Below are 16271 nucleotides of genomic sequence, written 5' to 3'. Positions count from 1 at the left end.
TATTGACTAACGACATTAAAAAAAATGACATAAATCAATGTGATCATATTTGTCGGTGTCCAAACAATGTCGGTGTCTCCGTGTTTGCTACTCCACACAAGTGAGTGGTTTTACATAAGGACACACGTGTTTGATTTTATGTCAGCTATACTTATGAAGAGGACCATATATAATGGTACTTGGATACTGTGGCGTTACAAGTTACAAATCAAGAAGAATTTGAAGGGGACAATTTGGGATTGTGATTACTATTTTGTGGAGGGAAGTTTGCACTTATCTCGTATATGAGGTATATATCCTTGTATAGTACACATACCCTATTTTTAATAAATTAAATAATCAATATTCTTATTTATTAAAAAATAATGCACATTTCTTCATAAATATGCTTTCCATTTTTTGCTTTGATATTAGACGACAATATTGTAATAGTGGAAGAATTTGGTGGCAACACGGTGGCTATATAGGTTTGATGAATGAGGCCAAATGGCAAAGAAACAATTAAAGTGCTAAGTAGAGATGGTGACATGGGCAATTGTTGCAAGTGTTGATAAGTGGCCGTGAAGAATGCACCATAGATGAATGGTGGAGACTACAGAAAGAGACCAAACTCCTTACGTTACATTAAGTTATTAGATCCAGAGGAGAGGAATTTAGGTAATGTACATAAGATCCTAAATTTAAATTTTCAAAAAAAAAAGACTTCATACGTTACATTAGATTACAACTAAGAGTAAAATATGAAATGTCAAATATTAATTCAACAACTAAGGTGAATTGACTGTGTCTCCGCATCAAATTAATGACAACACCAATCTAGGTAATTATTCATATTCTACTCATTTATACTTTCCTCTAAGAAAAAAAAATACTATAACGAATGAGCATGCACTAGCATATGTTGGGTTTAGCAGGAGAGACTATAAACTCTCACGACGTGATAAATTAAGGTTCAAATTTCAATACCAAAAAAGATATTCACATTTAGAAACATAAAAAACGATATTTGATATGTACGCACAAGAGTTTTTTTTTATTACAATGTAGATATTTAGTATGATGGAGAGCAAGTACGAAGTTAAATTTGTTTAAGCTATTTAAAAATAATAATACTTAAGCAAGCACGATAATGAATTTGTCCTATTGCATTGGCTAAACAAGATCATGAAAACTTGTTTTCTTTCATTTTTATTATCTTGGCCAACAAGTATGCTTTAAAAGCTAACAACATATTTTACTAAATTGAAATGAGTACTAGTACTAACTACTAAGTTGTTTCACTAAAAAAATAATGAAAAACAATGTGACATCTTATTTTAAATACTCTAATACATTTTGGGTACAACTCTAATACATTACTTAAATCATGTCTATGTGCATCTCTATAATTATTTATATTCACTACATGTTCACCCATCAACTAGCTCAGAGTGTAAACAATCTTCATTTGTATCCTCTCTTTGATTATAATTGTTGAGAATGGTCTCCCAACAACTATAACTCGACAACTATAAATTTAGTAGTTGGGGTTTGGAAGAAAAAGGAGGTGAAGGCTCATTTTTCACTTCTAAATTAAAGAGATTATAAAATATTTAAAAAGTCTTCAAAAATTGGGAATCAAATTATTAAACTCAAACCCTATATTTTAGCGGCTTTGACGGACCGACCTATACGGACTAATTCATTTTAACAGCTCTACTTAGTTCTTAGTTTGTTATTGTTCTTGACACTCTTCAACAATATTGTCATTAATTTTTTTTAAAAAAAATCCATTTAGTTTCCAAAATTTTCCTTTATAAATCCTCTCTTGTCTTTACTCTTTACATTTAGAGTCGGCAAAGATTCTTGGTCTAAAAGGAGTTTAATTAAATGGTGGTAGATTTGAAGTCACATTCACATATGATACAATCCCACTATATAGCCCTCATCTCTTATTAAATTACAAACTTTTATAACCGGCTCATAAAATTATACTATAGTATATAATTGAATTCCATCACCTGAAAATTTTATCATATGGTTGTGAAGACTGAAGAGTCTTGAAACTCGTGATATGAATGAACATGTATAACTCTCACTCTGCCTCCACTTGTTTTACTCTGTTTTGGTCCATAGTCCTTACCTTACTACTCTTTTCTTTATTAGCAAAAAGTATGTAAGAAATCATTCAAAATGACTTTTATCTAGAAGAGGACTTTGTCAACCAACAAAGTGAGTTATGCATGACTTTTCAACCAACTAAAATAACTATGTTTAACGGATTTAAAACATTTCCTATTCCTTACCACCATAAAAAAGTAGTAAACATAATTCTTTTCTCAAAAATGAAAAAGTATTGTGGGGATCTCTATGTCTCTGCTTTACCCTGCAAGCAAAGGCATCAACACCATATGAATCTTACCATTGTTTAGATCCTCTGCCGCCACGACATTTGGTTTAATAGTCACACTAATTACATGTTTAGATTCACAAGTGACTTGTTAGGAGTCCTACATCGAGTATTTTAAAGTGTTTGATGTGGTATTTAAGCCATAAGATTCTTTCATTTATTGGACTAGTCTTTTAGGTTAAGCTCTCATCATGTACTTAAATCCTAACAATTGATGTTTTTATTGAGAGTTTGGCAACAGAAAGGGCAACTTATAGGCTGGATTAAGGCGCTGCACCAAATACTGATAGGTGAGTGAAGCCGCAGAAAAGGAAAGGACTACCATCGGGTCAGTGTCGATTGAGTGAAAGCCGTCGTGGACGTCAGCTCTTAAAGGACGTGACAATGTTAGGAGTCTCACATCGAGCATTTAAAAGTGCTTGATGTGGTATTTAAGCCATGAACCTCTTCCACCTATTAGACTAGTCTTTTGGGGTGGACTCTCATTATATGTTTAAATCCTAACATGAGTATGGTAGAATTATATGAGTCATTATAATTTTGGTAAAAGTTACATTTTATTATTCGTTAAATTGTCGTTTTGACCCTTTAACTTTCACAATTTTTGTATTTTGGCCTCTAAATTTTATAGTAGCATTTTTTACCCATTAACTTTAGTCTTTAGACTCTTTTGCAAAAACCCTACTCCATTTAATTTTGATCAGGTCAACGCACACGTTGACAATGACTCACATGTCACATCAACTTGTATGAAAAAGACATTTTGACCAGGTCAAAATTGTTAAATATGCTTGGATCTCAACCCCAAAAGCTAGCACAAAGGGTGAGGTTGTCCTCACATATTTATACACTTCACATCCCGGGAACCTAAGCAATGTGGGACTTCAAACAATCTCAAACAACACAATAACACATTCAACACCCACCCTCACGCCTAGTCCTGGGTCAAATGCCCACATTGCAGTCCTTAACCCGGCTCTGATACCATGTTAAATATGCTTGGATCTCAACCCCAAAAGCTAGCTCAAAGGGTGAGGTTGTCCTCACATATTTATACACTTAAAAATATGTGAGGACAACCTCACCCTTTGAGCTAGCTTTTGGGGTTGAGATCCAAGCATATTTAACATGGTATCAGAGCCGGGTTAAGGACTGCAATGTGGGCATTTGACCCAGGACCACGCTAGGCGTGAGGGTGGGTGTTGAATATGTAGTTTGTGTTGTTGGAGTTTGTTTGAAGTCCCACATTGCTTAGGTTCCCGGGATGTGAAGTGTATAAATATGTGAGGGCAACCTCACCCTTTGAGCTAGCTTTTGGGGATGAGATCCAAGCATATTTAACATGATATCAAAGCCGGTTTTGTAAGGATGAGTTAGGCCTCGATATTCGTGACATGGTATCAGAGCCGGGTTAAGGACTGCAATATGGGCATTTGACCCAGGACCACACTAGGCGTGAGGGTGGGTGTTGAATGTGTTGTTGTGTTGTTTGAGATTGTTTGAAGTCCCACATTGTTTAGGTTCCCGGGATGTGAAGTGTATAAATATGTGAGGGCAACCTCACCCTTTGAGCTAGCTTTTGGGGATGAGATCCTAAATATGTGAGGGCAACCTCACCCTTTGAGCTAGCTTTTGGGGATGAGATCGAAGCATATTTAACATGGTATCAGAGCCGGGTTAAGGACTGCAATGTGGGCATTTGACCCAGGACCACACTAGGCGTGAGGGTGGGTGTTGAATGTGTTGTTGTGTTGTTTGAGATTGTTTGAAGTCCCACATTGCTTAGGTTCCCGGGATGTGAAGTGTATAAATATGTGAGGACAACCTCACCCTTTGAGCTAAGTGTATAAATATGTGAGGGCAACCTCACCCTTTGAGCTAGCTTTTGGGGTTGAGATCCAAGCATATTTAACATGGTATCAGAGCCGGGTTAAGGACTGCAATGTGGGCATTTGACCCAGGACCACGCTAGGCGTGAGGGTGGGTGTTGAATATGTTGTTGTGTTGTTGGAGTTTGTTTGAAGTCCCACATTGCTTAGGTTCCCGGGATGTGAAGTGTATAAATATGTGAGGGCAACCTCACCCTTTGAGCTAGCTTTTGGGGATGAGATCCGAGCATATTTAACATGGTATCAGAGCCGGATTAAGGACTGCAATGTGGGCATTTGACCCAGGACCACACTAGGCGTGAGGGTGGGTGTTGAATGTGTTGTTGTGTTGTTTGAGATTGTTTGAAGTCCCACATTGCTTAGGTTTCCGGGATGTGAAGTGTATAAATATGTGAGGGCAACCTCACCCTTTGAGCTAGCTTTTGGGGATGAGATCCAAGCATATTTAACAAAAATAAGTGGAGTGGGCTACCAATCTTTTGCTAAAGAGGTCAATATTAGGGCTCTAAAAGTGCTATTGTAAAAGTTAGGCCGTTAACTAGGGGACCAAAATCTCAAATTTGTAAAAGTTAAAAGATGAAAAATACAATTTAGTTTTTATCATTTCGACAAAATTACTTGATTTCAAATATAATTAATTAGCATTTTGTACTTTTTATATCACATACTTTGTTAAACAATTCAAATCCAACACATGTGTCTTTTATTAGCTAGATTTAATTAACTTTAGAAATATAAAGAGGTCCAAGGTAAAAAAAAAAAATGCGAAAAAAAAAAAAGAAAATTGGAAGAAATGAGAGGATGCTATAATTAATTAATATTAATGAATGGGCATTTCTGACAAAAAAAATTCTTACTATTATGTTAGTGGTGCAAATTTTGTTTATACTATAGTGAGTGGTGAACAAGTTATGGGGTATCCTCAGATGTTGCTCTAATGATATTGAGCATTGTGCATTGATGATTGAAAATAAAAATATAAATAGGTCATGTCTTATATTAACTTGTAGCCTTATCTACCTTCCTTAATTCGACACCCTTGTTGTATACATAGGAAACATTTAATATATTTCACACGTTCCTTTCCATTCCCCACAGTTCTTCAACCATCTTGTCCCTAACCCCATTCTATGTCTCTCTTTCACTCACTGCATTCCATTCTCTCTTCTTCTCTACTTGCTCAAGGCTTATACTTTTAAACCTTAATCACCCATAACTAGTTTTGTACGATTTTTATAAAACATATGCTATTTAGGTTTAAGTATATGATTCTCTACCCATATCATATTAATTTGAGCCACCTTTGCCTGTTAATTTTTATTTTTTTTGATGCACCGTTCTTCGGTTTGTGTCCCAGTTGATTTTTAAATGGTTTTGAAGAGCCATATTTTCGTGAGCTAAGTCTATATTTCACTCTCAGGGCCGCTCTAACCGACAAAGAGGTCTAAAGCAAAAAAATTAATGAGATCTAAAAAACACATGGCTTGTAAAAATAAATAAAAAATATAAACTTCGAATCATGGAGGGTATGAGGCTTAATTTATCATAACCTAAACTTTGAAGTATATATTTATAACAGCATTGACTTTTTTGAGGTCTATATTTCGTCGAATGTTTTTGTTGTTGACTTTTTTAAGGTCTTTTTCGGGCCCAAAATTTTGAAGTCTAATTAAAACTTTTATTTGAGTTTCTCGGCAAATGAATGTTCAATCTATATTTGATATTTTTAACAAATAAAAGAGCAACATGATAACTCACCAAAAAAAAAAAAAAAAAGAGCAACATGATATTATATGCACATGTATCACAATATTGTTCTTTCAATTTTTTAAAATATAGACTTAACCCTCCAAACAATTCTTCAAGAATTCCAACTAGAAACATCACTCTCTCAAGATTCAAGAAAGGGGTGGTTGATTAGGATCAATTTTAACCAAGAATCACCCCTTTTGATCACTTTTTACTTATTTTTTACATATTTTTAGGTTTTGTTTGAGTTTTCTTTGTGATTTTTTTGTCTGGTGTTGTTTTACTCGCGTTGTAGTGTGTAGTTGTTTGTTTTGATTTCTCATCTTGGTATATGGTGTTTATTTTGATTTTCTGTCTTGGTACAATGTTTTTTTCTTTAGATTTGCATGTCGATCCAAATTCAGTGCAGATTCAATGACTCTGTCGTCATCAATGTTGTAGATCCGGAGGCATCACTATTTCGGACATTTGAATTTTGTCAAATCAATTGTAGGCTTTATTTATCATTATGTCGTTCTATGTTATTAACTCGGATGTTGTGAGCTTGCTCGTAGATTCATCCTTTTTAATTTTTAAGGAACTTAAATATGTAATAATTGTGATTGATGTACACTTTACAAATTTGAATGAATGAAGATCCTTGTTTTTAGTTCAAAAAAATCCCTCACAAATAAGAACCCTCTATAATATTGAACTCGCGAACATCCTAAATGTGGACCTCAAAACAGCGTTGTGGTGTTTAGCTTCCTCCGCCTGACTCAAACCGTGTTGGTACATGTCACTAATTAATTACTACTCTCTATATTTTATATAAAATAAAATAAAATACTTTTTAGATTCACGGAATAATTGAGGACCGGATGGAGTACTAACATTTGTCACCAAAACCATGAATATAGAACCATTTCACAACATATGGTTTAGTTATGACTTATGCGCATAAACTAATTGTTGACATTTTGTTTGTATCTGTTTTGTTAGGATTATAATGACAAGACCTGAACACCCCATGCCTTTAAGCTAGTATTGGTTTTCTATTGAGTTCTAATCCCAAAATAGCTTCTGGCTGTTCTTGTTTAGCTTTATTATAATTTGTCTAGTTTTTGTCCTCCTCTATTTTAGAAAACGCATAATCAGTTATTCTTAATTGGGGATTGAGCTTATGTATAAAAATTGAAGTGAAATTCCTGCATGCTTGCACGCGGGATTAAACTTAAAGCATGTTTTTGTGTGTTAGTGCAAAATGGATCTTAATTATATTAGCTGTCTTGCTATCTACTAATATCTAAATATAGCAACATAGTACTAAGTAACATGCATGATTAAGCTTAAAACAATAGAAGAAATACTAATTAATCAAGGGACTAAGTTTTAGTTGTTAATACAAACAAAGGACAAAGAATTCAATGTGTTAATCGGTTTGACCATGTACTATCTTGTTTTAATCGTATTTTTTAACTAATAAATAAAAAATAAATGTTATTATATAAAATATTTGTTACATTTGTTTCAAAAATATATTTTCAATATATCAACTATTTGCATTTTTTACTAATATATAAATAATGACATTAATGTTCAAATTATACATCGACACATTGACATTTGTGAAACATTCAACCGAATCACTAACTATAGATGGAAGGATTAATAGTTTTCTGCGTATTAAAAAAATAGTTTAATTTGTACCAAAAAAAAGTTTAATTTTCTACGTATTCTCCAAGTCTTCACGAGTTTTAAGGTTTTTGTCATGTAATTTGTAAATGCTTATGATTTTGGCTAGTGGAAAGTGCCGTAAAAAAAATAGAAACTAGATTTAAACTAAAATATTTGAGTTTGGTACATATGCATTTGACTAAACACAAATATATTCCCTCGATTCTCCTATAAAAAAACCTTAATTCTCTTAATTTGAAGCAAACCTTGAGTTTGGTACATATGCATTTGACTAAACAATGAGATCAATACTCTGGGACCACAAGTGAGGGAGACGTCACATCTCCACCAAAAATTTTAAGGCATTAGGTTAATCGGTCACCTATCTTATAAATCCAACATTCTTCCCATACATAGTCGATGTGGGACTTAAATGTTAGGTTTCAAGTGTGAGTGGTTAAGTCCCACATATGTAAGGAAAGAATGTTTGATTTATAAGATAGGTGACCCATTAACCTAATGTCTTAAGGTTTTGGGTGGAGATGTGACGTCTCCCTCTCTTGTGGTCCTAGAGCATATATTAACCTCATTGTTTCTCCTGAGCTCCCCCGAACTCCCCAACAATTTCATCTTAAAATAACTACTATGAATGGAAAAATAAAATATTTTTACAAGATATCATTTGTAAAATTAATTTGCAACAGATGTGAGACTCTTAACGATAACGATTATGAGTGGAGTGAATGTAGGGCAAGATATATAAAACAATAGCAGCAATAAAACGCTGTAAAGTGTCCTACAAAATGGTGTCATGAAATCGTGCACAACATAAATAACCAGAAAGAAGTTAATGGGGAACAAGTTGATGAATGTTTGAAGCTTATTACAGCTAGAATATGTACTTGGATGCCAATGCCAACGAACGTGTGTTATGAATTTATCTGAAACATGATAATAGATTAGATAGTATTGGAGGACTGGAGAGCATGAATCTGTCATTCACAACTATCCAGTACTCCCAACGCCCGACCTGTTTCTTTACTGCTTACTTTCATTTTCCAATGCTTATCTTTTAAGCCATCATTTCTCCATAACTCTCTGGCTTTACTCTGCTGTGACCACAGAGTATGGTCAAATATTCAAAATTAATTATATTCAAGGGCCAGGATGTTATACCTTGTTTCTCTAGATAGATATTTTGATTCCAAATTTATAATTTTATCAATTTAATTAATGTAATGTAGATATTTAGTACGTTCGCATAACCATTTCATTTAGGGTTTGAATATTGACCGGTTTATTTGAAAAACTATTTGTTGGGAGAGGTGTTTGATGTTTGGCAAATGTATAAAAAATCACACAAGTAATAAAAAATTTGAATTCATTGGAGATTGTAGTTAATTTATATGTAACAATTATAGTTCTACTTAGATTATAAAAATGTGCTGGTTTGAGGATTGTTTTGAGAGTGGTGCTATTTCTCCCGAATTAATTTCTCGAAAAATCACTGACTCTAAAAGTTACCAATTAATTTCTCAAAAACGTGAATGGATGGATGTAAAAGATGTCCCACCAAGGGGGAGAGTAAGAAAATGAAATGATAAATCACCGCCTCCTTTTCTTTTTAAACCAGATGTCTAGACATCATCTGGTTGGTCTTGCCGGTATCAACAACAATAAAAAAACAACCAAACGGAAACAACAATTAACTATGGCTCTTGGCCCAAACAACATCTTAGGCGTCGGGGAGATCAGAGCAACAAGAAATGCCCTAGACGACTATCCGCCCCTCCCGAATATGGGTAATATGTTCTAAAAAATTATTGCTTCAATCTGACCTAGCTGGCGAACTGTTGGCTTGTTTGGCTTGTTGTGATGCTCTTTTGTGGCGTTGATTCATGACATGTAGCATTATTCATTTTTGTTTATGAATGAGAGTCATCTAGAAAATCCTATAGATAAATCTTGGTTATATCAAGAGATTAATCTTTCAAAAGTTGCACGCTAATGATACTTTAGTTTTTTTTAAAAATGTGTGCTTATATGAATTTTTGAAATATGTTAACGTTCACCGATTACAGTTAGTACATATGATTAAACTTTCCACTCGCATTTTAACTTACATCTTCAATGAAGTAAATGGTTCTCTCTAGTATTGTATGGCGCCGGAGGTGTGATTCTCATAATCTTGATTTTTATGTATAAAAACAAATATTAACGTTCACACAATATGATTCTATTTCAAATTTTGCATAATGTAATTGTGTAGTACTAAAAAAATTGCAATGATGCATAATGATGAGAGTTGAATGAGACCCTGAAACATAATGTAAGTTAATGGTTGGTCAGATTTCAGAAGCACTACTCATTCATGTCTATGATATTGTGGTGTTCTTGCTAGCTACCACAAAAAAAAAATGTATAACTACAAACGCGGCATAATCACTTATTAGTTGCTCAGTGTTTCTGAATTCTGACACACACTAAGTCCCTTCTTGGAAGAGTATGTAACTAAATAGAAAAGAGAAAGCATAGCTCCAATATGCAATTACATGTATTTTTGTTTTGGTTACCTCTTTCTCCTAACAAGATGCGACGTTCATATAGTCCTTATGTCTACTTAAATTTCTACAACTTTCTTTCTCTTTGTCTTTTTTAATTACTTTGTTTCTCTATTTGTTGTAATATAACAAAACAATAATCATAAGATTAATTTGTCATTTTTCTTTTATAGATAGTGACTCAAATGTGGAACTATTTACATGCTGGAGTACAAGTGGGATTTTGTCAGTTTTTTATTTATTTATTTTTGGGTGAAGATAAATATTAAGGTCTTTTGGATCATGAGGAGAGCTTTATGAGATTAAATCATCACATTAAATTAAGAGAAATTATATAAGTGAAAAAAAAATTATAGCAAATCTTCACTTAAATTAAGTGAAATTATATAAGTGAAATTGGATAGCAATTCATAAAATAAAAAAAAATAAAAATTATTACTATTTTAAAATAGTTATCCCAACCTACTTCCAACCATCGTTGTTCACCGTACCACCCTAAACTTTCATTTATTTTTATTGTCTCTTAGCTCATCAACCAAATTATTTATAGGAGACTTAATTGTTTCTTTTTGTTTATACTTCTTTATTCAGTGGAATTTAGGATATGTTTTTAACAAATGAATTTTATGATTTTATCTAAGGCTATCCAATGAATTTACTAACAACTTATTATTAAAAAAAATGGAAAGATTGAGTTCAATCCATTAGTTTTTTTATTTTATTAGTGTAAATGTTTGGATAAATTTGCCTTTAGATGATTGGGTTGATGTGAATTTTTTTTTTCACCACCAGTTGAATTTGATTCGAGGGTCAGTTCTGGCATCAAGTGGTTCCAGCCCCCTCCCGATCGTAGTTGCGAGGGATCGAACCGCAGTCCTCCCTATCAAGTTCAGCGCCAATCACTACTGAACCAACTAACGGTTGGTTGGGTTGATGTGAATTATTTAACTAGGAAATAAATTCCCTGTAGTTACAGTGTCACGCGGTAACTGATCAGAGCCATCTGATCTAAAATTAGTGGTTGAAATTGTTTTAAAATATAAAATTGGGTGAAATATTAGAACCGTCAGTGGAAAACTGTGTGAAAATCATAGGCAAAGAATCCATATCCCATCCATATCCCTTTTACTACCCTACTTCTGTTCTGTTTTGGCACCAATACAAACATGAGTATTTTTAAGATTAATTTTTAAAGTGAAAGAAAGACAAATATGAAAAATAATAAGGATCTTATAAAAATAAATGTGGTTTTTGCTAGAAAAAGAAAAAAAAACACATACACACACACATTGGTTATTACTTCATTACTATAAATTAATGGTAAAAAAACATTATAAATATAGTACATAAAGTTTTTGTTATTGACCTAAAATAATGGCTTTTACTTTGGATATTCCAGCCTTGTACCAAAATAAAAGCAAAGCATTTGGAATTAAAAGTATCTTTATTTACCTTATTACAAACAGAAATGATGACTCTTGTTTAATTTGGTCATTTGGTGCTTTTCTGACCTTTGTTTCTAACCAACATTAAGCATGACTGTTTTTAGTTTCAACTTTCAAGTGAACTAAAAACTGACTAGGAAAATTATATGGGTCATGTTTTTCAAAAGTATGTTGGCTTCTGAGTCTCACTTTGGAGCGTAATTACAGATCATAGTGGTCCATGGATGTGATGTGAAATGGGGTTTCATGTGAATTATAATCATAACTAGACTTGTAGTTAACATTACAAATCAACCTTTCTTTTTTCTACAACTATATACTTCATACACCAAAAAGACGATTTACCTTTCATTTTGTTCCTTTATACTCTCATAATCCTATGGACCCATTTGTATTTGGAAGAGTTTAGGTTAATATTTTTTTATGGTAAAAGTCACCAATATTTTTGTTGGAATATTTAAATTTATTTGTTTTATTTTAAGATAACTGTGAGGATTAAGAAATTCGTAAGTCTGTAAATTTTAGGATGAAACGGTGCATGTTTAGGATGAACTGGTGCAAGATTGTTGAAGAAGAAAAGATGAATCGGTTCTTTAATTAATGAATCGGTGCAAGATGGCAAAATCTGGAATCTGAGAACCAATTGAGTTGGTTCAAGATAAGTTGAACCAATGCATGGGCGAGTTTTTGAACAAAATTTATTTTTGATTTGTTTCTTTTAAAAGCATATTTGTTCTTAAGGCTTGTATTTTTTCTATAAATAGAGATTGTTATATATATAAAAAAAATACGAAAGTACAAGTGAAACAAAAAGTGAAAATAAGGATTTACGAGCAACACAAAAGCTAGAGTTTTAGAGGAAGAACAAATGAGTTTTCTCTTGGTATAATTTTAAAGTTTGACAAAAAGTTATTGAATCACATCATATTGGGATAAAAATATAACCTAATGCCCTATACCTAATTGAGTTTGGATATCTCCAGCCAGATCACTATATTTTGGAATTCTTTTATTAAAAAAAAAAAAAACAAGGCCAAAACTACTTCATGTCAAATATTTGGTATGATAACATTAATGTCCTCATATCCGCCGCACTCTCGAACATGAATCTAGTCAACTCGGATTTTTCCAAAAAAAATTGGTATGAGTTTGGATGAATACTCACAAACATGAGTATGAGTTATGTTATGATACCCACAAACATGGGTTCGAATTTTTCATATTATTTTAATTCCTAGAAAAGCAAAAGAATATGAAAATGATATAATAACTACTAAGATTGTGGCCAAAAACGGACATTATAATTTTGATACTCCATAGACTAAAGATAACGCGTCATTGCATATGATTTATTTATGAGATTGGAAATTGGAAGTATATAACTCTTTCTTGTGCGGTAAGGAAGACAAACACGCTTAGGCACTTTACTTTTATGGAAACTTCACGTTTTGGACAAATATTTTAACGTGGGATTTGTCTTCTACTTGGCCTAATGCTTAGAGACAAGATTAGTTTGCTAAGTAACGTCTAATTTTCCCTTTTATTAAAAAAAAAAAGTCTAATTTCCCTTTATTAAATTAAGCGGGGTTTAATTTAATACTTTATCCTTAAACTGCTGCATCAATTTGAACTAATTACAACCGAAAGTTTATAGAAATTAAGAAAAAGTCAATTCTATGGTTTTTGGATAGAAGATCTACAAATATAGTCGTAGTCGCTTTCTGTCCCTTTTTTTCATCTTCAATTGACGATTTATATTTATTTATTTCTATTTAAAATTGTAGTATATTCTACTATGTTAAAAACAGACATGAAAATAATCTAATGCTCCTTACTTAATACTTATAAAACATGGTTATAAAAATAAACAAAGTAATATTAATGTCTGTGATTCATACTTGGACGGCACAAATGACAATATGGTCAATGTTCGTGAATTCCAATTTCCACCCGATTTTCTGCACCACCAATATTCATTTTCGCAAATTTCGGATTTACTACTTTTGTCACTTTGTAAAATACTATTAATACTACTAGGAGTATCAACTCCAACTAGTTAAGTGTGCATGGTTAAGACTTGAGAATAAGAATAAACAATTATGTCTGTCGGCTATAACATTTATAATAGGATGACCAAAATAATACTGATATCATTTTTTTTTGGTCAAGCTGATATCATGTTTTTTATAAAAAAAAATAATAATATCGTGATTGGAATTATAGTTGAAACTTATTATGACAATTTTTTTTCTCTACATTTTTACATTAAAATTAAACACATACGTTTATTTTATCTTAATGTTATTTTAGACAGAATTGGACACTAACACTATTTTTGGTTGTCATTTCATACAATTTTTTTTCGGAGTAATATGTTTTACTCTTTGAAATTCCACCAACAGTAAATCTGAATATATTTTATACATGTCACCATGTCGGATACAATTTTGGATTTTTGTGTCCAAATATTAGTTATGTTGATTAATTTGGATCTATGCTATATAATGTGACTCTACCCAGTTAAATCGTCAATGTAGATGACGCACTCATGCCAATTATTCATTCCGGTCCTAAATATAAGAAAAGATATAGTTTTTAGATTTATTGAGAATCTAATGTATTTAGTCTATATTATAGACTAGATACATTGAGAATTCAATGTATCTAAAAAATAGATGTTTTTTTATATTTAAAATCGGAGAGAGTATTTTTTTTATTCAAATTGGGATTCCCAGCCATCGACCAAATTCAGACGATCAACTGCATCGATGGTTTTGGGTTAAAATTGAAGAACGATGTAAATTTCAACTCCAATTTTCAAATTTTTTTTAACAAAAACCAAAACCAACTTAAAATCTACCCGCCCAATTTCAATTCGACTGTCACCCCAATATATCTTAATAGGGCCGGCCTCTTACATGTGTAAGGTGTTTTATGGAGTCAGACCACTAATTTTAGGGGGCTAAAAAGATAGGCTAATGTTACGGTACTGGTCCGCCGTGGATAAGTGATATACCGAAAATGAATTTTATAAAATTTATCATTAGATTGAAAGTTTATATCATATAGATTATCTATAAAAAAATTAGAAAAATTGTAAATTATTTGATATGTTATTGAGACTCATCAAGATTTACGGTATTTAATAAACCGTTAATCTTAATGGAATAACATATCAAATGATTTTAAATTTTTCTAAATTTTTCTATGAATACTCTATATCATATAAATTTTCAATCCAAAAATAAATTTTGTAAAATTCGTATTCATTATAATGTTATTCATGACTGAAGAGTACGATGAAGCATGAACAAGTTGATGGATGAAAAAGGAAAGCAATCTTCTTCTCCACCGAATATGAATATGATGATCGATGATGAATATGAATGTGATAAGGTAACAACTAGCTAGCATGATGAGTCACAAATCCCTAGAGTAAATATTTTTGCTGAAAAATATTTAGACAAAAGATAAGGGATGAGAAAGTTGTTTGGCAAGGAGTGCTTATGGTTTGGGATCTTTTACTACAATACCAACAAACTAACGAACATGGTCGTAGCTAAGCTAGTATTCACTTTGGTTAATTAGGATAGAAAAAAGAACACGACAAAGACTGCTACATATGCACCCACCGCTTTGTATTCATTGTTTTGACTTTCACATTTTTTTATTAGCTAGGTCACATACTTTTTTTACTCCTTGTGCTACGGTAAAAAGTAAAACTCTGGTCATTTTACATTCAATGGGGTTTTTACACGTGTCATCCCACTATGACACTGTCATATACAGTAACCTCATCATCAATTACTGTTATAATCATGATTCATGATTAGCATTTCTTTGGATGAAATATGCAGACTCTGCATGCTAACAGAGAGGAGTACGATCTTCCCATTACAATGGAAAATGATTTAAAGCTTGAAATATTATACGGCATCGTTTTAGCTAGATAAGGTATTTTATTTGCACCTTGGTGAGGTAGAAATAGCTGGACTTCTTCAAATGTTATGGTTTTCTATTGACAATTATTTTACTAGAATGAAAAATGTTATTCAAACATAAATTTCCAAATAAATATACGACACAGCCGTATTTAGTGCACATTGTTTTTTTTTTTTTAATATTTTATTGCATTTGCATGCCTCGATTTTCATGCATAGTGTGGACGGGTTCATTTTAGTGCTATGGTGTCTAAACTATGTAGGGAGGATTGTGTTCATATAGCATGTCTTTTTAAGAATATAAGTTGTTCATTTATTAGAATCAGTATATCATCATTAGAGATGCTGGCGATTCTTTGTACGTGTTTTGTGTGCTTAGATAGATTCGAATCAGTTGAACAACTAACCGTTATTTATAATCAAACTAACTCACCAGTCTAATATGTTATTTTTAGCTGACTATATGTTTTAAGTTGGTACGTCTCGTGATATTCTTGGAGTTTCAAAGTTTTTTTTTTGCATGGTGTGGGTAAAGAAAATAGATTGGATGATTGTTAATATGACATGTTATTGTCTAGATTATTTGGAACTCCCGAAACGTTGTAATCTTTTCAAAGGGAATATTTTATGTTGAGTATTGT

Source organism: Trifolium pratense, linkage group LG6 (assembly GCF_020283565.1).
Source record: "Trifolium pratense cultivar HEN17-A07 linkage group LG6, ARS_RC_1.1, whole genome shotgun sequence".
Lineage (NCBI taxonomy): Eukaryota > Viridiplantae > Streptophyta > Magnoliopsida > Fabales > Fabaceae > Trifolium > Trifolium pratense.
Note: the sequence above shows the minus strand (reverse complement) of the source record.